At 45.5% G+C, this 23,498-nt stretch overlaps 1 protein-coding gene across 10 annotated transcripts in view; it reads left to right on the top strand.

Annotated features, from left to right (window-relative positions):
- Positions 1-23,498, top strand: part of TSPAN9 (tetraspanin 9) — an 828,427-nt gene that overhangs the window by 160,006 nt on the left and 644,923 nt on the right. Inside the window, exon 1 of one of the 10 annotated variants that reach the window (XM_085652570.1) lies at positions 20,544-20,561. The exons of the other annotated variants lie outside the window; for them this stretch is intronic. The gene's annotated coding sequence lies outside the window, so the exon portion shown is untranslated. Of the gene's footprint in view, positions 1-20,543; positions 20,562-23,498 lie in introns of those variants that run through there. 10 annotated transcript variants of the gene reach the window in all.

Raw genomic sequence — 23,498 nt, 5'->3', positions numbered from 1 at the left:
AGGACACTCAGACTGATAAGTACAGCAATTTAAAAAAACAAGACCGTAGGCCTTTTCCACCTATGCACACAGGATCTGGAACAACATCCCTGTTTCCACCAGGACCGCCCCCACACTGCTCCAATTTAGGAAAGAGCTGAAGCCTCACCTGTTTAAAGAATGCTACATCCCAATGCATTAACCTTCCACAAACCTCCATCCATCCGCACCTACTGACTTTATGCTCATCTTTGACCTTGCACAGTGCTATGCTGCCTTTTAGCTTGGTTTGTGCTATAGAAATATTGTATACATCATATATACATAAAGCCAAAATAAGAGCTACCTTGTGTCATGAGCACAAAAGTAAAGTTTCCTTTTTAGGTTATCATTGAACGAAAACCTCTATATTTGCAACAGATAGGCAGGGCCGTTTCTAGGTGCTTTGCCGCCCTAGGCGAGAATGGAAAAATGCCACTCCCTCCCTTTTATTGCCATCACTCTCTCGCCCTGTCATCTAGGCTAGAAGAATTAATGGATTAGATATTCCCAAACTCATGTTTTTTGCTGCCCTCCCCCTTTTGCCGCCCTAGGCGACCGCCTAGCCTTGCCTAGTGGTAGAAATGGCCCTGCAGATATGTGAATCCTTGACTAAGGGCCTCGTTTGTTAGTCTGACGACACAGCAGGTGCTAACCACCTATTGATATGCCTCTTAGTGCATGTCTGCTGCTTCCTGGCTTCAGATGTCCCTAGCCAGCTCTCTCTGGATGTGGGAGTTTTGAGAAGTAGGAATGTCTGTGTCACGGTTGGTGTTGTTCGCCCTCCCTGTAGTTGTTGCAAGCCCACTTTGTTCTGACTTGGCCGGTTTGTCTTCCTCGGGTGCCTTGGATCATGGATGAGCGGTGTCCACATAGGGTAGTGCCAATGAGTGAAGCCGCCCGGCTCCGCCTCTTCCGGTTCTGTAACTCGCCACATATAGGAGTGGCTATTTCTGCTTCGCCGCTTCCAACGTTGACCAACTACCACTGGTGCATGTTTCCATCATGCAATGCTCTGGATATCATTTAAATAACAGTGATGGATTGTAACATGTTGGACTGTGGTCCTGTGTTTGACAGAGTAGACAAACCTAGGCGATTAGATGTGCATTACTTCTTTTGGATGAGTGTGCGGAAAAGAACTTTATAGTAGAAGAAAAACCTCAGCGTAAATCTATGTGAGGAAACTCTCCTACTTAGCGGAAAGTCTAAGTTTGCTTTCTTTAAAAATAAAAGTGAATTAGATCCTTCCCTCTATTAATAATCCTTGCGAGCGCCGGGCTTGGTTAAATGAGAATAGAATCCCGGCTGAATTGTGTCGCTGAAAGGAAGCTAATGGGAAAGGCTGGGGCATATATCTACAATTAGCAATCATTCTTTTGCAATAAATGACATTATGCATCTGGTTTAAAAATCATCTGGCAGTGTTTTGTGTAAATTATGCCACTGGGATTGGATCCCAGACAAAAACCATCAGATGTGGCTGTGGAGAAAGAACACAAACTGCTGTGAATGATACGAAACGTCAGCATAAAGCTAAAAAAAGTTCACAAAATCAGCATTGGCCCGTTTCTTTAACTAGTGTTCTTGGGTCGGGAGCCACCTTGCAGGACCGCTTTTTGTCACTTCATGCATAATGCTGTGGATGGGTCCGGCTGCAACCACCGCTGTGGGGCACGTTTTGCACCATGACCCAAAGGGCAGCATATTATAAATCTGTGCACTGGGCACAGTGGGCTTCTTCTCCATCTGGTCATTGTGCACTCCCTAGATTTCACAGAACTTAGGGCCAGAGGTGCAAAGGCCTTTTGCATTTCTTAACGGGCCTAATCCCAATTTCGGGCTGTTAAGAAATGCAAAACAACCTTTTCCTATGTACAAAGGCCTCTAGGGAATCGCAAACAGGGATTTCCTATTTGCGATTTCTTGGCACACGTACAAAGCTTTTCCTAAATGCAAAATGTGCATCTGGTAAATGCAATTGGCATCGACTCAAAGTCGATGGTAGCCATGTGCAATTTAAAACAAGCATTGGCAGAGCCAATAGGTCTCGCCTTTGGGACCTTGTAAGTGTTTAGCCAGTTTAGTGTCGACCAGAATTTATTTTTGCATTTTTCATGTAGCGCAAACTCGACCCGAAGGTATTGCAGCGCTTTACATGAGCACCAGTTACATTACACTAAGTCACATATATACAGCAATGGGGCAAGTAAGTGATTTGCCCAGGATCACAGGATGTTGAGCCGACGCCGTTCCCCAGGTCCAAAGTACCAGCTCTGACTGTTATGCCACATCCTCTCATTTCCAACAGCAAAGAGTGCCTGAGACATGCCTTTTTCACAACCCATGACTGCCCTCTCGTCTGCTGAAAGCGCCTTGAGTCGGCCAGCACGCTAGCAGTTTATGAATCCATTAATTCCATGGCCATGCGGTTTAATGTGGCAGCGCATTAACCCACTGAGTTATCGCTCTTTTAGCTGGTCGGGGGCAAGTTGGTCTTGAAAAGAGTTTTTTACACACACACATATGCACACGGGGAAACCTGATCACGTGGTTACAAGGAGTGCCAGGACAGACAGACCTATAACCACAAAGCATACCAGACCTACGAGCGGGTCAACACGAAGCCTCTAAGCGCTAGACGAATTCAGCTCTGCTTTATACAGAGGATTGTGCTGGTGAGATCTAGTCGAAGTGCTCAACACGCACAAGGCACCCTTATGTTTCCATTATGTAGGAATCGTGAGTGAATGAAGAAAATGCAGGCAACAGATACCTTCGGGTCGAGTTCACGCTATATAAGTGTGCAAAAAAAACAAAAAACTGAGGCAAACCTTGAATTACACGTACTATTTGCAGCCAAAGCAGACTTCTAGCACCTTGTTAATTAATGTTTGTGTTAGCGAGTGTTGTAGAGCTCTTTACCGCCATTTGAGGCTTCTTGGCGCTACTAGAGAACAACTTGCATAGTGCAAAAGCAGATCACCCGAACAGGAAAGTTGTAAATCTTTTATCAAAGACAGTTACCTTCTGCTTCTATAGTGCCACCCCTAATTTATTTTCATCAACAGCAAAGGGCGCACAATTATTAGAGCGAAAAAAATATATGTTTTGTGAATTCCGCTAAAAGTGAAAGGCAGAGGAGAGGTCACACAACAAAGAGTACAGTGAGCACATATTTTACCTTGCTGCAGAAATCCCCGGGCCGCGTGTTTACAGAAGCATGCTGCAGAGTGTGAGAAACGCGCGCGCCTTGGCCCTGGGACTGAGCGAGAGCCGCTCGGGTCGCCAGCGTCACTCGGCTTGAACTCTGCGTTACCTGAGATTAGACGGGGGCTTCCCTGACGAGCAGTTTGTTGTTAGCTGCCTTTTCAACAGCCCTTTCAGACTGAGTAAATATTAATCGCTTTCAATCTGATTGCCCCCGAGGAGAACAGCCGAACACCTCCAAAGGCCGAAAGAGTGAAGTTTGAAGGTGAGCAGACACAGTAAGCACTCCGGGAGCACAGGAGATGAAAGTGTAGCAAAAAGTTGGAGCCTGTCTATGAAAGCACAACTTTTTAAAGGAGGCAGGCAGCCGGTGAAACGCATAACTACTTCATATCTAAGTACCCAGTCCTGCATTGTCACTAAAATAAAATTCCAGAATTAAACAAGCGCTGAAACACAAGCGCCATGGCCGCAAAAGAACATATGACCCCTGCGCCTGTGACGCTCGGCAAACAAGTGGGAGGGGTGGAGGGAGTGCGGCCGAGAGCACATACAGCGTTTCCCTTGCGGGAGCGAGCAGGGGCACCATCTGTTTGAAAGGTAATTACAAACAGATGTCACCAAAGCTCGCTCCCGCAAGGGAATCGCCAAACGTGCACGCGTTGCCATTGAAAGCAATGCAAAGCGTGCACGTTTTTGGACGAAAAAAGCGAATCGATTTCAAGAGGTCTCCTCCCATGCAGTGCATGTTCGCTGCGTAGGCAAGACCTAAAAAGCACACCAAGATGATTTTTTTTAAAGTGCAGTAGAGCCCACACATGCCCCGAGGTCATATGTGTGCTCTACATGTGCACCACTATTTTTGGGGTGCATTACAAGGGGCCTAATGCCATAGCCATCCTTGGTTTAGCATTTCCAAAATAGGGATTTCCTAATAGGACATCTCTATTTTGGAGATGCAAACCCAGCCCATTGGTAGGAATGACATGTGATTTTCTAATTACGATTTCCTAGTAGTGATGCCTACTGAGTAGGAATCGCTATTATGTAATTGATCATTTCATACTTATCATTTTCCATTTACTAAATAACAATTCCTATGGAGTCGCTATTTAGGAAATGCAAAATTGCATGTTTGTACATCTGGCTTTTAGATTCGAGCGACCACTTGGGTGGTTGATTGCCCATCTACTTACCTGAAGGTCTCCAATTTAAATCTTGGGGGGGCCTTATTAGTCTTTTATTTTACTGGGGTTGTCTTATATTGTCACCTTATAATCAGGCAGCTATAGACAATTCATGTTGTCGTGTATACATTGTGAATAGTTCATTTCTATCTGGAGCAAAAAAACAGTGAATGGTGAGGAATATCTAAACACTATTCTTATAAAAAGATTGATATTAACCTCCCTGGCGCTGCACTCGTCCGTTGGCCGATGCAGCCCCGCCCACTCTTTAATTTTCCCGCACTGCGGTAGAATTTGCGTCGCGGTTAAGGGGTTAAAAAAAAATCTAAATTAGAAAGCAAGAGTTGGTGTGTAAGTTGTGAAGCTGCGTCCCCCCTGATTTTGCAAACTAACGTATTTGTGTTTTAACCATCATGAGTCTAAAATAAAATCAGCACAAAATCAAAATAAAACACGTATTCCTAATTTTTTTTGAAAAATTACCTTTTTCACAATATTTTTAAAACTGGTCTACGGAAAACAATATCTTTCCAGTACAGTAAATATACTCCGTTTGTTACAAAAGGAAACTCAAACGCTACTGAGATCTCGGCGTGCAAACCATCCAGAGAGTTCACAACCTTGGGGGGCTGATGTGAAATCTGTAGCACTTAAAAGGTTGAGGAACTGATTCATAATTGTATTAGGGCCCGGAGAGACATCATTAATTAAAAGCGTACACTGCTGATGCAGATTAAAAGGGAGTCACAGAGCTTTGAATATTTCTGTTACAGGTTTCCATTTAGAGCCATCAGTGTCATGCGGACCAGAGGGGCTGATGTGCAAGTCCACAGCAGGCCTCTCGCATTTTTCGATGGCCCATCTGGTGTCAGAACGTGTCAGGAAAAGATATGTAAAAAATTCAGACGTATTGGAGAATTAGAGAAGTGTGTTTTTGAGATGTGATTCGATCTCTTTGTTTTTTTAGGGTTCACAGTTAAGAATTTTGTCCCCCAAGAAATCGAAATCACACGACGATCTGTAAGTTCAAATCTAGCACATACTCTTACGGGGTGAATCACCAAAGTGTCATGGGTAGAGAAAGTGACATCACGGAGCCTATCCACAGCAAAGCAGATTTGCACAAAGTGGTCGGGCCTTTTTGAAGTGGGCAGTAGAGGTGCTTTTAGTCATTGTGGCCTGGGCACTGGCATGGAGTGGTATGTGAATGGGGCAATAATTAACCACCGTGCATAAAACCTAACATAGATTAAACAGTTAAACACTTGTGGCTTTATTATGAGTTTAGCAATCCATAGGACTGCCGAATCCGTGGTGGTGGTTTGACCACCGCCACACTTCGGGACCGCCCACAGTATTACGACTGCAGTGGCCGGACTGCCACGGTACCGCCGGCTACACCAGGATCAAGGATCCCGCTGGGCTCGCGGTCTTTCACCGGCAGGACTATGCTGGCGGTGCCGCTGCCGGCACCGACAAGCATATTCTGCGTGGCCATTTTGCTGACCATTTTATGGCGGTGATCCCCCTGTTGGGCATGGGGGTGCATACGGGGGCACACATAGTGTATTTGCACTCTAATTTCCTGCACAGTGTGGCATGTAGACGCTGTCAGATATCCGCAGGACCGCCCACCAGACCAGGATTTGACTCCTAATCTGGAAGACGGTCACACCACAACTTTGGTGGTCCTACAGCAGACGGCACGCTGCACCAACCACTGAAGGACTGCCAAAATCGTAATAAGTCCATAAGCCATTTTAAAACATCGAAAGAGTTTGAAGGCACAGAAAAGATGCAATGAATTCACACGTTTGTTAAGTTAGAGTAGGCCTAGTTAAGCCTACGATCATAGTAACACTACGAAAACACACACCGACTGCACACCCTTTCAGATTACAAAAACTGAAACCGGAATCAATAAAACCAAGAGTAATTAACTTGCATCTTAAAACCAAACAGTAATCCCTTTACTTTTCTAACATTTATTATAGAACACCAAACCAAGCAAAATCTGCAGAAAAAACTATCCTCATGATGTCCGGCCACCTGTCAAAAACTCTTTCCTCTCTGTTATATTCCTCCTGCCTCCTGCTTTCTCCATCGTACCTAGTTCAAGAAAGGGCAAGGATAACCTGGGCATTGTAAGGTTTTAAGTCTCAACATCCCCGCCCTCTGCTTTATGTAAAGATTGCTAATGTTCTGCCTCCTACTCTGAGGATCTTACAGCGCATCAATGCACAGTTCCCATCCTCCCTCTGCTTTATGTAAAGATTGCTAATGTTCTGCCTCCTACTCTGAGGATCTTACAGCGCATCAACTCACAGTTCAAATCCCCCTCTGGTTTATGTAAAGATTGCTAATGTTCTGCCTCCTACTCTGAGGATCTTACAGCGCATCAACTCACAGTTCAAATCCCCCTCTGGTTTATGTAAAGATTGCTAATGTTCTGCCTCCTACTCTGAGGATCTTACAGCGCATCAATGCACAGTTCACATTCTCCCTCTGGTTTATGTAAAGATTGCTAATGTTCTGCCTCCTACTCTGAGGATCTTACAGCGCATCAACGCACAGTTCACATCCTCCCTCTGCTTTATGTAAAGATTGCTAATGTTCTGCCTCCTACCCTGAGGATCTTACAGCGCATCAACGCACAGTTCAAATCCCCCTCTGGTTTATGTAAAGATTGCTAATGTTCTGCCTCCTACTCTGAGGATCTTACAGCGCATCAACGCACAGTTCACATCCTCCCTCTGCTTTATGTAAAGATTGCTAATGTTCTGCCTCCTACCCTGAGGATCTTACAGCGCATCAACTCACAGTTCAAATCCCCCTCTGGTTTATGTAAAGATTGCTAATGTTCTGCCTCCTACTCTGAGGATCTTACAGCGCATCAATGCACAGTTCACATTCTCCCTCTGGTTTATGTAAAGATTGCTAATGTTCTGCCTCCTACTCTGAGGATCTTACAGCGCATCAACGCACAGTTCACATCCTCCCTCTGCTTTATGTAAAGATTGCTAATGTTCTGCCTCCTACTCTGAGGATCTTACAGCGCATCAATGCACAGTTCACATTCTCCCTATGGTTTATGTAAAGATTGCTAATGTTCTGCCTCCTACTCTGAGGATCTTACAGCGCATCAACGCACAGTTCACATCCTCCCTCTGCTTTATATAAAGATTGCTAATGTTCTGCCTCCTACTCTGAGGATCTTACAGCGCATCAATGCACAGTTCACATTCTCCCTCTGGTTTAAGTAAAGATTGCTAATGTTCTGCCTCCTACTCTGAGGATCTTACAGCGCATCAACGCACAGTTCACATCCTCCCTCTGCTTTATGTAAAGATTGCTAATGTTCTGCCTCCTACTCTGAGGATCTTACAGCGCATCAACGCACAGTTCACATCCTCCCTCTGCTTTATGTAAAGATTGCTAATGTTCTACCTCCTACTCTGAGGATCTTACAGCGCATCAACGCACAGTTCACATCCTCCCTCTGCTTTATGTAAAGATTGCTAATGTTCTGCCTCCTACTCTGAGGATCTTACAGCGCATCAACGCACAGTTCACATCCCCCCATCTGGTTTGTGTCGAGTTGGCTCATGGTCTGCCTCCTGCATTGCAGATCTTACAGCGCATCAATGCACAGTTCACATCCTCCCTCTGGTTTATGTAAAGATTGCTAATGTTCTGCCTCCTACTCTGAGGATCTTACAGCGCATCAACGCACAGTTCACATCCCCCCATCTGGTTTGTGTCGAGTTGGCTCATGGTCTGCCTCCTGCATTGCAGATCTTACAGCGCATCAATGCACAGTTCACATCCTCCCTCTGGTTTATGTAAAGATTGCTAATGTTCTGCCTCCTACTCTGAAGCTCTTACAGCGCATCAACCCACAGTTCAAATTCCCCCTCTGGTTTGTGTCGAGTTGGCTCATGTTCTGCCTCCTGCGTTGCAGATCTTACAGGGCATCAACGCGAAGTTCATGCATATAACACTAGGGGTTCTGGGTGTGCGCTTGTTTAGTACATTTATAATAGTGCATTATAAGGAGCCAATATTCATGTTTGACATGCAGCAGTAGTAAGTGTACTGTACCCTTGTTAGGAGCGGCCGTGCCTTAAAAGTGATGCATAGTTAATTGTTTCCAAAGACAGAACTAGCAGTAGTGATACACTAACACCTAGCCCTCTTCACTTGGTGTTAGTCAGTGCTGCCACCTAGTGGGTATTAATGCCACCGTCTGCCAGAGAGGCCAAAGATGCATGCACGACCCTTTCTTCCTTTTGTGCAGCATTGTGTGTATTGTGCTCATGCCTCACCTTCCAGTTCTGTCATTCTCAAACCAAGAAGAGCGAATGGAAATGTACAATGAGCCCGGGTCAGCTCTCAGGACCACATAGTTTAATACATTTTAAGGATAGTAAAACGGTGTTCAACGTGCTTGGTCTCTGCTTTGTTTTTTTATTTAGCTGTATGCGTGTCTTTCTTCCGTTGATTTACCTCAGTGGTGGGTTTGTGCCAGTGGTGTACGGGTTTAGTGGCCATTCATGCCCCCAGAGACCCATCTCTATATTTGACCCACCCTCGGTCTGCATATGGTGCCCCGGTCATATGTATGGTCACAGATTCCCTGGCAGTCCTTGAAAACCAATGCACTACGGAGCAATAAGTGGCCCACGCTCAGTATCTGAGATGGTAATAGCATTTGGCACCAGGAAGCTAGGCACAGCCCTTTCCTGAGATGGGCTTACCCGGCGCCACATTAGAAGCTTCTGTCCTGCCCTTTATTACCACGCAGCGATAGACATCTTGTTTGTCTCGCATCTTATTTAAAGATTGACGATGGCGCTGAGAGCTTCTGATAGGCAGACTCCCCATTCACAGGCTACCCGAGTACCACCATCCTGGGTCTAAGCTAAGGTGGTACCTGCAATATCTAGCTCAGCACGGTTGAATAATTAAGATTCCAAGTTGTGTGATTCTGCTTTTATTTAGCCCACATGTGTGCAAAGAGTCTTATTCTGAAGCCATCTTTAGCCAGGCCAGAGCCACCGGCGACCTCCACCTCCGCCGTCCCAGCTGGTCCCTGGCGCCTCCTCTTTGAGTAGGAACCTCCCTGGCCTGCGTCAGAAGAAAAGATACAATATCTTATTTCTGGTGCGCCCCCTCCTGTGTGGGTACCAGATCAGGCAGACACCGTATTTCTTAGAGTAGATCGCTTCAAAAATCATTGGCATGAAAATTCATGCATGGTAAACGAAAATCGAATTCTCTGTGCGCAGCACCTCCAGAGCATCATTGGACTGTTGATGTCCTCTGAAGGTAGAGGGGAGGGCTGCCAGGGTTCAAATACCCCCATATGAATTGTAGGAACATGCCACCATTGCTTGGAACATTTCGATGTATGTGCTTTAAAATTAAACAGCTTAATTTCAGAAATGTATTTTTTGTGACCTAATCAGACAAATACCTGTGTTTGTTTTCTGGACTATACTTGAAAATATCCACAATATGTGACTCTTAAACCTTGCATGGATTACCCAGTGTCCTCATGCCAAGCAGATAATGTTTCGGAGAGATCTGCGTGGGTCGGGGTGGGGGTGGGGAGTGGACTCTACTAGAACCCCCAACCAAGCCATCTCCAGGGGTTGTGTGGAGGTGGTATCAGGGCCTGTTTTATCACCCACACTAGCTGAACCAATTACTCCCCTGGCAGTGATAGATGCCACTTGGTCCTGGTAGAGCAGTATCCGCTGTGCCAGGGTTGCAGGTCTGCCATCCTTCCAGTTTCTTCCTCAGGATACAGGTCTGAGTGAGGGCATCCTGCTGCCGACGCAGACTGCGGCCACCAGGGGTACCATCCAGCTTCACGAATGGGTTACTGTCCACAGGTCAGCATTGCGATGCAATAACTCGCAAATCATCCAGAAATGAAAAAAAAATTGGAAGACAAACTGAATTAGCAAGTGTCTGCTAGAACTTGAAGTATACCCAAATAACTCAAATATTACAGTGTAGAAAACCCCAAGACTCCTATCTATGCCCCAGCCGAAGGCACTGGCATGAAACAGATGTCTGAGGCACACATACATGGGAAGATCATGTATGTGTCCATGCACCCACTAACATTCCGCTTTGGCACAGGTTTTACTGTGCAGAGAGGATAGGTTCCCAAATGGTTGTTCCATTCTGTCCTTTGAAACTCAAAAATATGGTTATAACAGAAGCAAAGCTACGGAAGGCTGTACATGAACATGCCTTGCAGATTGAAATAGTGCAACATGTATTGAATATGAAAGTTAGGGCATCGTGCCCTTGCCCTGTCCCTCATTACATGTGTGGCATAAGAGTGCACAATTATTTTTACATGTCAATCCAGGCGCACAGGCGCATCATCAACCAACTGTTTATCATGCTGCAACACAAAGACAACTTCTCTTTGCACTCGTGCACTAGACTGCGGCTGTTCCAAGAAGACCAATCAATCAAGTGACTTGTAGCGCGTGACTACTCACCAGTAAGGGTCTGCAGGCGCTGAGTCGCGGGGGGAGGCTGTTGGAACGGGATGACTGCTGATCCATCAAAGGCTCTGTGGTTCAGTCGAAGAGCCAGGTCTTGAGGTCCATCCTGAATTGAGGCAGTGACGGTGATTGCCTGAGGTGGAGAGGCAGGGGGTTCCAGGTCTGTCCTGTGAGGTAGAGATGTGTGCATGAAATAGTGGTAACCCTGTGGTTCCCGCAGTAGGAATGTGAAGCTGCGCATCAAGTAAAACCTCATGCTGGACTTCAAAGCAGGTGATGTAGGCCACACCAGTCTCTAGAAGAAAGAACTGCTTGTGTTGAAGCCACAGCACAATATCTTTTTGTAATCTCAGCCCTAGTGAGGCCCAAGAGAAATCTGGACGTATGTATTTTTAATGGTTGTCTTTCACATCTGATGTGTCCATGCTGTTACCATAACTATAAAGAGTGCATTGGTGCCAGGGGGCATTTAAGTGCTTTGTGGTGAATTGCAGTGCGTTACGGTTTGAGCATGAGGGGCACGCTAACAAGATGGTAGGGTTAGTCCAGATATCATGCAAGAAGAGAGATGTCACCAGGGATTTTATGTAGCCCAAATAGTTTTCTTATGTGATATGTGGAGTAGCATGCTGTCCCACAGCAGGGGAGCCTTGTGCACTGAAGCCTCATCTTTTCATTTTTTACGATATTGATGGCTCGCAGACACAGCGATGCCAAGGATCACAGGATAACTTGAGGGCGTGCCCGCTGATACTTACAGCAAGTTCTTAGATAAATGGAAGGATCTACTGCTCTTTACACTACAAATGAGTCCGCAGTTGAGTGTCTTTGCAGTGATGCTGCTCATGCCACTGATAATGCAAAGTTATGTCAACTCCAGGCTCATCAAAGATTAACATGGATTGGGTATGAGATGGCACTCTGGAACCCAGCAGCACATCTACTGCTTCTCCGGCTGAAGACTCTCAGCAAGCAAAGAACTGAACCTCAGGGCATGTTCTATAGCGCCAATATGGCTCATACACACATTGCTTTCAGCAGAAGGATTGTAAATGGAGTGATCACCTAAGGGTGACTTGAGATTCCCTCTAAGATTGAAATCAGTAGCACATTACTCTCTGTGCATATCTGTATATGGTTAGACAGGCTCCTAACACAATATCATTACACAGGCTCATAGTGTGACACAGCAGTGTTTTAGAGGATGATCCTGGCCCAAAAGGCTCAGAATATACATCTCCGCTATGGCCGAAACATGGATTGGAACTTTGCACTGTAGAAATATTTAATCAAACTTGCGTTTATTACAGTAGTTACTCCAAATAACATGTTCAGTTGGGACACATGTGTGTTCAGTGACACAGCACATATAGTTGGGTCTCTGTTAAAGATCATGGAAGCAGTTGTGGGCCTTCAGCAATTAGCCATGAAAGTCACCCTCCAGGGATCAGGCACCGGCGTAAGATGGCCGCTTGACTCCAGTCTCGGTGGAATAATCTTAGGAGGAAGGACAAGCCTGGCTGACATCAGAGTTTTCAGAAGGGTAGTACCATCTGTAGGTGTTGTGCGTTGGATGCTGGTCTTTTGCACCCGAGCATTGTTCAAGATGGCCTTTGCAGATTTTACTAAAGACAAGATTTTTGAATGCCCAAATGGAAGTGAAGCGGAAAGCTAATTGTGGCAGAGGGTATGACCAGCAGAGTCAGAGGCTTGAGATCACTGATGGGAGGACAGAGGGATGTGGTGGATACATCTAGAGTTCTGCTGTGCATTCCAGTCATCGTTGGATGGGCCAAATGTTTAATGGGCCTCTTTAGGACTGTTTAGTGATTGGGTTCAGAATTCCAGCCCCTGAGGAGAGCTCAGGAGTGTAGTCCCTGTTTAATGGGTCATTTTGTCACATGCTGGCCACGTATATATTATTTATTATTAGAACATTGGAATGTTGGGATCTCCATTGAAAACAATGGAGTGCTCCGGGCTTATAATGGCTGGTATAAGCCTGGAGCACCAACATTCCAATGTGTCTTTGTTCACAGCTCTGGCTGTGAGCAAAGGCTTCAGGGAGCCCGAGGGGATTTCAATCCCCTCGCGCTCCCTGAAGGCTTTGTTTTGTTAGAACATTCTGCCCTCTAGTGGCAGAATGTTCTAATAGCCTTATAGCCCTTCGTAGCAGGGCTATACCGGCTTTTAAAGTCCCTCTGCTTTGTTAAAGTCCTTCGCCTGCGGCTCGGGCCTTTAACAGCCGGTTTAGCCCGCTACGGCGGGCTATAAGGCTATATTATTCCCCTCAATTTTTGTCTCCCCCACAGAGGGCAGCATGTTCCTCCTCTGCATGAATGTTCAGCTGCAGTGCTCCCACCATTGAGTAAGTCAGTGTGCAGTGGAGCTGTGTGTGGAATCATTCACTCCTCCCTTGAGCTAGTTTATCCCTCATCCCCTGCCGTGTAGGTTACACTCTCCTTTGCATCCCTCCCTGTGCCGGATGCTTTACAATTATTGCTCTCTCTGTCTCCGCTTTGCCATGCAAGTCAACCTCTCCCTCCTGGTTTGGGTAGTCATGTCCGCTTGGATCACCCTCTTCCCCTGACCCCTCCCCCCATGGGTCTCTCGGTCCTTGACCTCCGCACAGATCACCCTCTGACCCCTCCACCTTACTGTTTCAATCCTCCTCCTCCTCCTCCTCCCACCACCTCGCAGGTCATATTCTCCCCTCGTAGATCTGACCCTCCCCTCCTCGGGTTCACCCTCTCACTCACAGGCCCTGCTCCATCTTTTGACCATCATAACTCTAGAAAGCCTAAGTCCCTCCAGGCCGCCCCATTCCGCAATGTGTCCATATGTGTTGTAAGATCATTGAGCATAGATGCATAATGACCATTCAGGATGCACAAAACAAACGAAGTGAAGGAGTTGAAATTTCTTTCTATATTTTGAAAACAAGATCAAGAGCTGTTCGTAAACTGACAAAGAACTGACCGCACAGTATTGATCAATAATTTAAGAAACACAACAAAATTATTTGTGATAGAGATTCATTGGTAAAGACTGACGTAGAATGAAGGATGACATTTTTTTACCTAGAATATTGTGAATATGGATTTCCATTCAGGTATCTTTGAGACGTCTACAGTTGTATTCCAGTCACACTTTGGATTTATTACAAGAACCTGAGATCTTTGCTGTTAGAATGAATTTCCTTTTGACTTACTTCCTCCTCTGGTATGGATAAAGGACCTTAGATTGCTTCACAACGATGCATGTCATGCAGGTAGGAAGTAGCGGTCATCTTCATAAAGAGGTAGGGTGGTCAAACAGGTGTAGGTATATGACCACTTTTTTTCTTAGTTTCCCTTATGTTTTGTAATCCACAATTTTTTTTATTTTCCAGGTTAAATAATATTGTTTTAGTTTCTCTGATATATCCATGTGAACCCCTGCCCTGCTCCCGTGGATCATCCTTAAAGCAAGCGGTCTGCGTGCGTAGAGTTAGGGTAAATGTGGGACTGTTCTGCCTATATCCTTTTTTCCACAAGGAAGACATTTTCTCTATCTCTATCCTCCGCACTCACTGAAATAATGTTGGTGTTTGATCTTTTTTCCAACAATAATTGCAATTTACTTGAAATAGGTACAGGTTGCAAAGTGCAATGTATGTGCATGCAATGCCACCCCATGTTTGCAGCCCCAACTCCCATGACACGCCCACCCTACCCTTAATTCCGTGACTGGGGGTAACACTTATGACCGTGGTAGATCCACGTACAGACACAAGTGTGTTATTTGTGATGGCATGTGCCATTTTTGTGCACTTAAATTTGACTTGAGCACCCAGGCTATTGGAAGACTGGGCTTTTAGCTCCCCGTTCCGTCAGTCTGCGCAGTTATTAAGCGTGAAAGTCATTTTTCCATTTTAGAAATGCGCGAGAATGGGAGACTTTTTAAAGAGATGATTGTGTGAACATTAAAAATACCTCGGCTTGTTTTCCAACAAGAATAACTTAATTTATGAACGTGCAACAGATTTAGAAAACATAGAAAGGAGACCTAAATTTGCAGTCAAAACAGAGGGCCAGAGAACCCAGCAATAGTTCATGCACGTTCTTGTCATTTTCCACCTCCTTAAAAATAAATGTCCCCAAATTCACTGGTGGAGGTGTACACTTAACAGACTTAAGATTCTGAAAGACAAATTAGCGGTGGCACTTTAAGCACGTGGCATCAGTGAGGTAACCGTGGGCCGCGTGCCAGCGCCGCCCGCTCTGTGTGGCCCGCACATTCCGCCGTCCGAGGCGACATTTCATGCGTGACACCCCTGCGCGGATCATGTCAGCTCCAAGGGGCAGGGAGGGGGCAGTTAGCAGTCTTTGGAGTAATTGATTCGAAATGTTAAATATTCGGCATATGCCGGGTGGATTAATGGGGTATTCTCGTGAAACATAGTCAGGGTCATTTACAAAACAAGCACATAATTCTGCAAGCAGATATCTGCCGGAGCCAACTGGGACACACACCTCCCTCCACCCGGTGGAAATGCGCTCATCGCACACGGTGGCCACTTCTTCGGAGTGTGTTGGCGGGCTCGTGGAGGACTGCTTCTTTTTTCCACAGTCATGACTAGGTGACTTGTGTTCTTACCCCCAGCGCCCTTCGCGAATATTCGTTTTATAACCAAAGGTTACTGCGAGTAAAGCGGAGCTGACATTTGCTTGTGATATAGAAATACTTAACTCAAACATTCTCACCCACAGGCCACGCGCTGGCACAGCTAAACACATCTATGACCAGGGCGCGGCCTTGAATTGAATGGGATTCAGTGGATACAACTCAACGACGGGTATGCTTCTCGTCTAAAATCCTTTATTTTGAAACAAATAAAATCAAACAAACATTGTGCAATATTAAATATGGAATTATAGTTGAGTTACTGTGAATAGAGAGGATGTTCTTCGCCTAGGGATTCTGAGTGAGATTAAATAGACAATGAATGGAAAGCTCATGTTGTCTATGATGTCCCGCCAAGCCCCAAAGGGAATAGCAACCCCGTTATTCACATTTTACCCATCTGTAAGTTTATGTTGTACATACGGGCGGAGTAATAATGGGACGCCATATACAACAAGTATTAAAAAGACATTTAAAAAAATAAATCTAATTTCCCACCATCCACCTCACCACTATCAAGATCTCCTCCCCTTCCTCTAAATTAAAAACTAAATACTTTAGAGAGTTAATCTCCAGACTGCATAAATATATCGAGCTACCGGCCTGTAAACTGACTTACTATGTACCTGTCAACAAAACAAGTCTGCTTTACAGTGCCTTATATTATGCTTGGTGAAACAAATGTTCTTTCCTAGCAGACAATGATTTAATGCATAGCAACATGAAATGAAGCTGGGCCTCTTCCCCTCCTTGTTTACAATCACATTAGGAAGGTCCAGCCTCATATCCTAGGCATTTTTTGCATATAAGATGATATAAGATTGGTTTGAGAGACAGGAGTGACTTGATTGACTTCATGCCCAGTTCGAGGCTGAGGACGCCCATTGGGGTCCCGGGCACCAGGCAGAAGGCGTAGCAATCTATTTTTCGCCTTACTGAGTTTCTCCGGGCTTTTGTAATGCATTTAGCTAATTGCAGTCAGGCATCTAACTAGAATTGGTATTGGCAGCAGTGTTTTAGCAGAGACTGCTGTGACAGAATTTGCAGGGGCACTAATGTTTTCGAAAACCTTTAAAGCCGGCGGCGTGCTTCAGCTCTTGATCGGTGCTGCTGATGGTTGTTTTGTTTTTAGGATGGACTGCCGCCAGGTCTCCGCTGCTTTCGGAACTCGTGCACAGTCCTTCAAGGCTCTCACCTAATGAGCTCTGAATGCTCCCCTCGCATTATAAACACACGCCATTTAAATCTGACGTTTGGCTCATTTTCAAATGCGCTATTATTAAAGGCTGTCTTTTCCTAAAACGATAGGTTGTAAAAGTTCATTAGGAAGTGAAATAACATTGAAACTAAGCCCATTGGTCATTGTGGCAGCCCTGTTCTGGGAATAATAAAAGCAAGCAATGCAAGCAAACCTATACCCAAGTAAACTATTGCCCCTGCTTCCAAAACACTCCTTCAGTTCAGCTGTGTGTACATGGTGTCTAACAAAGGCTCACATCACAATCCAGGCAGAAGATATCACCAACTGATAATATTTTAAGTAGAAACAATGAAAGGGCAGCTCAAAAAGGCACATTCACGTGGTGATCAAAAATACACAGCATAAAAGCCATAGGAAACGAGCATCAACCGTAGGTCTAGCATTCGCGGCCATGCTTTGGCTTTGGCAATGCTTCTTCTCTTTTGTCATGTTTTTTGCAAAATGTTGGGGAAAGTCTAGGCACTCACCAATATAAAAAAGAAATGCAATGACTTACAAGTAAAAATGTTTCTTTTTTGCCTCAAAACGCACACTTTGCCATAGCAGCCCCTGGCCCTGAAAGGAACTGCTTTGTGTGGTGGGGGGGGGGGTGCTCCTTGCGAGAGAGCAGGATGTACTCCAGTGGCTGAGTGGGCTGACCCATTGCCCCATGATTTATGCAGTAGTGGGTTGTTGAAAAATATGAATGTCGCGACAACTGCCCAGTGGATGGAGAGGGCTGGCTGAAAGCTCAGACTGGTATATTATTTACTTTCTGGTCAGCCCTGTTAAACCAGCGTTTGCTTTTGATTGACATGGCTTTTCAGTTTCTAAGCTTTAGTTAAAAACATCTTACAAGTTGGATCTGGCAACTGGAGATTTCCCAGGCACTTCATGAACTTACACAGGAACTAGACATTGGATGCTCGGATAGCTCCTGCAGGCGTTCATAAAACAGGCACCAGCCACCAAACGCAAGAGTAAGGCTGTTGAGACGGGAGTGCTGCGACAGCGGGTTCAAATTCATTTGGGTGCCCATGTCAGGCGTCGGCTACTTCTTCACAAACCCTGAATGGAATGAGTGAGATGCTACCCAATCTTCAAAAAGAGAGCGGGGGGAGCATAGGGACCCAGTCGACCATTTTGTTTTTCTAAATTGCTTCTCTTAATTGCTCGCCTGAACATAGATGAAATTATTGCAGAAGGGGGAGCCCTCACACACATACCCTAAGGTATTAATTTTCAAACCCCAGTCTAGATTGAACCTGGCAAGGCATTGCTTCCCTTCTGCGTCATCCTGCCTTCCACTGAGTGCACCATTCGGTGCTGCTAAATTCTCAAAGCCTTTTACCCATGCATCGGAAGGGTGGAGTTTGCCTTCCATGATTTCCGGCACTAGGGTACCTGCCCTCAAGATATACTAGAAGGACATGATAGTAGAGGAAACAGGCTTGGGCTTTCCACTAGGCCTTGGTTAATCTTTCAAAGTCCGAAAAAGTTGGCCTTGGCAGCCACATTAGAACCCCCCCCCCCCCTACCACTCCCCCCCCTTTCACCTTTTTACCCCCATGTGGTCAATATGCCATTTTCCTAAATTATAGGGGGGTTTCTGGATGAGAGGGGTCCCTCGGACACTGCAGCTATGCATTTTGATCCATTTTGAAAAGGAAGATAGTTTGCCAAAACCACATTTGAATATTCTATAGTGTGCAATAACCCTGCCTTATGATTATGGTTATATTAACTATAGAGAATACTGGGTTTTTTTTAATGGGAGTTTAAGAATGTACTGTGTGAGAATGTTCTGTTTGTCTTTGATTCCAGTGAGTTTTAAGAAGCAAACAGAGCGATGTTCATGCTTGATTCCCAGAAGGCTGTTTGCAGACGACGCGTGTGAACCTCCTCAGTGCCTTGCTCGGGTTCCGCTGTTTATGGTATGGCTGTTGCAAGGAGTGCAGAACTCCCCTAGCGGAGACACTAAAAAACGTCGCTTCAAAGCCTAACTTGGGCCAGTGTTTGCCGGTGCTCGGCACCGGCAGTATTTTGTAACACAGGCACATATTTATAGCAGTCCACCACATGGTGGCGTAGTCAGACGTTTTTTTCCTTTTTTTTTTTTAAAGAACATGAGCAAATTATTTAACAATTTAATATATGATTTTAAAAACATAATAATACCAGGGTGGCCAGGACATTTTTACAGCTTTGGGCCACCTAATGCAGTCAAAATTGTAATTTTTGTAGGATTATATTGGTAAGTAGGTGTCATTGGTACATGTATTTGAGACTGCTGGCAGGGACCGGGGGTTGCAGAAGCAGAAGTGACCTCCTGAGAAATATTTTGGACCCTGGCAGTTATTATCTTACAACTGAGTAGCTTGTGGAAATCGTGTGGATCTCTATAACGGTAGTGGACGTGTGCACCTAATGGTCATTCCAGGAAGCTTCACTGGCTCCCCATACACAAACGCAGCCAATTCAAACTTCTCACGCACACGTACAAAACACTAGACACCTATGCTCTGCCTCACTCTCACTTACACACATTACCCGCATGTTTAAGGGGAAGAGGGGCGTCGGTGGGGAGCATGGCACAGCGAAGACAAATCCGTTTACATGTGAACGCAGGAAATGGCAGTACTGTTTACTGTGTGTACACGCACCGTCCCGTATATGCCTGTCATGGTTTCTCCACATGCTAGTGGTTTATTGAACAAACACAATCTGCCCACCAATAATTAGATGACTGATTAGCAACCCCTTGACTACAAAAATCATACAAGGCTGCCGATGAAATAAGGCAATGGTAAGTCTTGTGTAAGAAGGCACAGGGAGATGACATGACTTGCCCAGGATCCTTCGTTTGATCGGTGGTGAAGCCAGGATTTAAAAACCCCAGGAGAGTTAGTTTAAAACTCTGCTTTGAAGCCACAAGGTCACGTGAGAATATACGTTTTAATATTGCCAGTAGCTATCGAAAAAGCTAAGTATTTCTACTAGCTGTTCTACAACCTATAAGTAATTGCATATCAATAGTCCCTGATTGCAAAAAACGCATTATATCTTGCTAACAGTTTATTAAACATTTTATGAGATTGGAAATGGTAATAAAGTGCTAAGTAGCGCACCCTCAAGTCCATAAAATCCCTGTTAATACCGCCGTGTTTGGTACTACTCTATATTTCACTTTAATTAAAGCTGTTGTGACACTTGCAACAGAGGGAAGGCGCCCGCGGTGAAGCTGCGCTCGGAAAAGACCAGGCCCCGGCTGGGAAAAGCCTGTGCTGAGACACGGGCCTTATCGAGTTAAAGAAGTGACAGCTGACCGGCAGAAGGGCCAGCAGTGAGTGTAAGGCACGGGGCAAGGGACTCCACAAACTAATATGGACCCTTGACGAACAGCTACCAACTGCCGAAGATCACCGGTGGTCTGAGGCCTGTTGGAACACACGCAAATAACTGCAACGGTTGTGTGTTATTCTGTGTGCCTCTCCTGCTGAGATAAAAACACAACCTGCATGCCGGCTACCAAAAACAACTGGTTAACCCTCGCCACCCACCACAGGGCACCTCACAGAAAGGAGCCACGGCGCAGAGGCCGCGACGCTCTGAGAAGAAACCATAGAGCCGGTCATAGAGCTGGCTTCCGGGGAAAGAAAGGACGGCAGAGCAGAGTCCGCGCGCTGGCTTCTGGACACTGAGATAGAGCTATTGGTATTGTAAATGGCAATGTCTTTTTTCCTTGTGTTCTGTAGTGGATGTATGTGGTTTGAGTGAAATTATGTGGGTTGCTTGACTTTTTTATTGACTCGTACCGACCTTTCTCAAAAATGATGCTACACGTTTAAGGGAGCAGCAAAAGTACTCCTGAGCAGGCCCGGCTCCAGGAATTTTTGTTTGGGTGGGCCAAGGGAGCATTTGGGTGGGCGACTACCGGCCCAATTTGTCGCTTCAGGAGGTAGTCTACAAGCCATAGATTACATCATATCTACTTGCAAACAGTCACTATGATACAAGGATTGCTTGTGTGTGTATACAGAGCATGTGGAGAGTTATTTATTGGCGCCCCACCACTGACCTCTTTCTCTGTAGATAACTTCACTACCACCCTCCAGCAGTGCCCCTCATCTCTCCGTATCTCCCACCCTGCCCCCATGACCTCCACCTCGGATTCCCTCACTACCACCCTCCACCAGTGCCCCTCATCGTTCCATAGCCTCTCCCCATATTGATCTCCTCCTCGGATTCCCTCATTGCCACCAGTGCCCCTCATCCCTCCGTAGCCCTTCCCTCAATGAGCTCCTTCTCAGATTCCCTCACTACCACCCTCCACCAGTGCACCTCATCTCTCCGTATCCCCCACCCTCCCCCATGACCTCCTCCTCGGATTTCCTGATTGCCATGCTCCACCAGTGTGCCTCATCGCTCCATAGCCTCTCCCCCAATTAACCTCCTCCTCAGACTCCCTCACTACCACCCTCTTACAGTGCACTTCTTCTTTCCGTAGCCCCTCCATGACCTCCTTCTTGGATTCCCTCACTGCCATCCTCCAACAGTGTTCTTCATCTCTCTGTAGCCCCTCTCTCATATTCGAATTAATTTGTTGTATAGCGCTACTCATAGTGTAGGGTGTCACAGTACTTACATCATGCACACATTATGCAGAGACAATGAATCCTACAACTATGTAAATCAGCCTATAGGGAATGTCACATAAGCCAATGAGGATTACAAGGTGTAGGAATCACATGTCATCCATACTGGTGGACAGTATGTTTTAAGAGGGTTTGGTCTGGAGACGCACAAACGCAGGATTTAAAGCATACCTCAGTGGTTACGGGGTTGTCTTTACTGATTAAAATGTATATCTGACAAAACAAACTCTTTATAGCAACATTAGAGTAATGAAAGACTGGGAAAATTCTAACTATATTGCAACACAAAAAAATATGTTCTAATTATACCATTCAGGTTTGTATGCAGCTCTTTGATGTCAGTTCATAGGTCACTGTCCTATTTTAGGATTGTAACTTCTGTACTGCAAGTAACCCACTGAGCTAACCACATAAAATACAGTTTATCTGCATTTAAAAATTACGAACATACAACATTTTGCTCTCCAGCAGGATCCTTAATCGCCAGAGTTATCTGGACATTTTAGTAGTTGTGTCTTGCATCCGACATGATAACGATACAATGATATAAATTAAATATACACGGCATACACGAAGTATGTGTCTTGCTGGGCCCTTACAGATTTTTAAAATATTAACTAATATACACACATCCTCGAAGCATAAACGAAGTATGTATCTACCTGGGCCTGTGCAGATTTAAAAAAACAGAACAATAGCCACATGGCATACACGAAGTATGTGTCTTGCTGGGCCCTCACAGATTTTTTAAAAATTAACTAATATACACACATCTTTGAAGCATAAACGAAGTATGTATCTACCTAGGCCTGTGCAAATTTAAAAAAACAGAACAATGGCCACAGCTACATTCAAACTCTGTCACAGCCGGATCTGATAAACAGCTGAAGGGGTCTGGAAATGTGAATCAGGATCAACAAACTTCTTTTCTTCAGCTCTGAAAAGAAGGATATATCCACGCAGCAGGACGGTACGCACAGATTACAGGTACCAAAGAGAATTTCTCCTATTCCATGTCCCTGTACCTGCACCAGTGGGCGGGACACAACCCACCTTTCTAAAAGGAGATGCGTGATTGGGGGTGCCTGTGAGAAAGAGCCCAGGCTCAATCACGCAGCTCCTAGAATAATAGCGTTCAGAGGAACATTTTAAATTGCAGTGGGCATTTTCTGTTGGCCTTCCTGACGTCACTGCGAGGGCCACGGTTCATGTTTGGGTGGGCCAGGCTCATGTTTGGATGGGCCTGGCCCACCCGCTAGAACCGGGCCTGCTCCTGAGCAGGGCTGTTATATGTTTACTGGTTTGGTAGTGTTATGTGCTGCAGAATTGGCATTCTTTCAATTGAATAGTTCACATTTAAGCGCAGTATGTCTCAATGATGTCTTTAGCAGTCACTGCTACTTGATTACAAGAGTGATGTGAGAAGTGTAGACAGTGCACCACTCAAGGTGATACAGCCGTGGTGAAGAACACAAAAACTGTACATTTACAGTGGCGACGCACACTTGACCTGCACTGTAAAGGTACAGGAGCCCTGAAGTACTCCAGTGCTTTTAATTGGGCTTTCCACTCGTTTGTTTGGAGGACTGCTGCACTTTGAAAGAGATAACACCAGCACCTTTGCTCAAAGTCGGCAGTGCTACCCACCAGACATCTACACTGTTTGGTGGGGAAACAAGCACTTAAAGGTTACTTGCGAGAATTGCCCCTGTCCGGACTCAGATCCGTGCACACCTGGTGAAGCAGTATGTTCCAGACAGCCAGAGCTAGAACACACAGTGGTAGAATCAGCTGCAGCATCAAGTAGACTCATAGGACGGACATGCTCACTAGTTTTCTTCCATTCTGCATATGGCAGATAGCTGCAGCCATCTTAGAGGGGTACCACACCTTCGATCTGAAAGAAAAAGTTAGTTATAGATTCCTTACCTTAAAATTACCCCCCGGCGCCAGACTGGATCCGGAAAGTTTTTCGTCAGCAGTACCCTTGCACGTC

Source organism: Triturus cristatus, chromosome 4_1 (assembly GCF_964204655.1).
Source record: "Triturus cristatus chromosome 4_1, aTriCri1.1, whole genome shotgun sequence".
Lineage (NCBI taxonomy): Eukaryota > Metazoa > Chordata > Amphibia > Caudata > Salamandridae > Triturus > Triturus cristatus.
The sequence above is the reverse complement of the archived record's forward strand: the minus strand, read 5'-3'. Positions and strand labels throughout refer to the sequence as shown.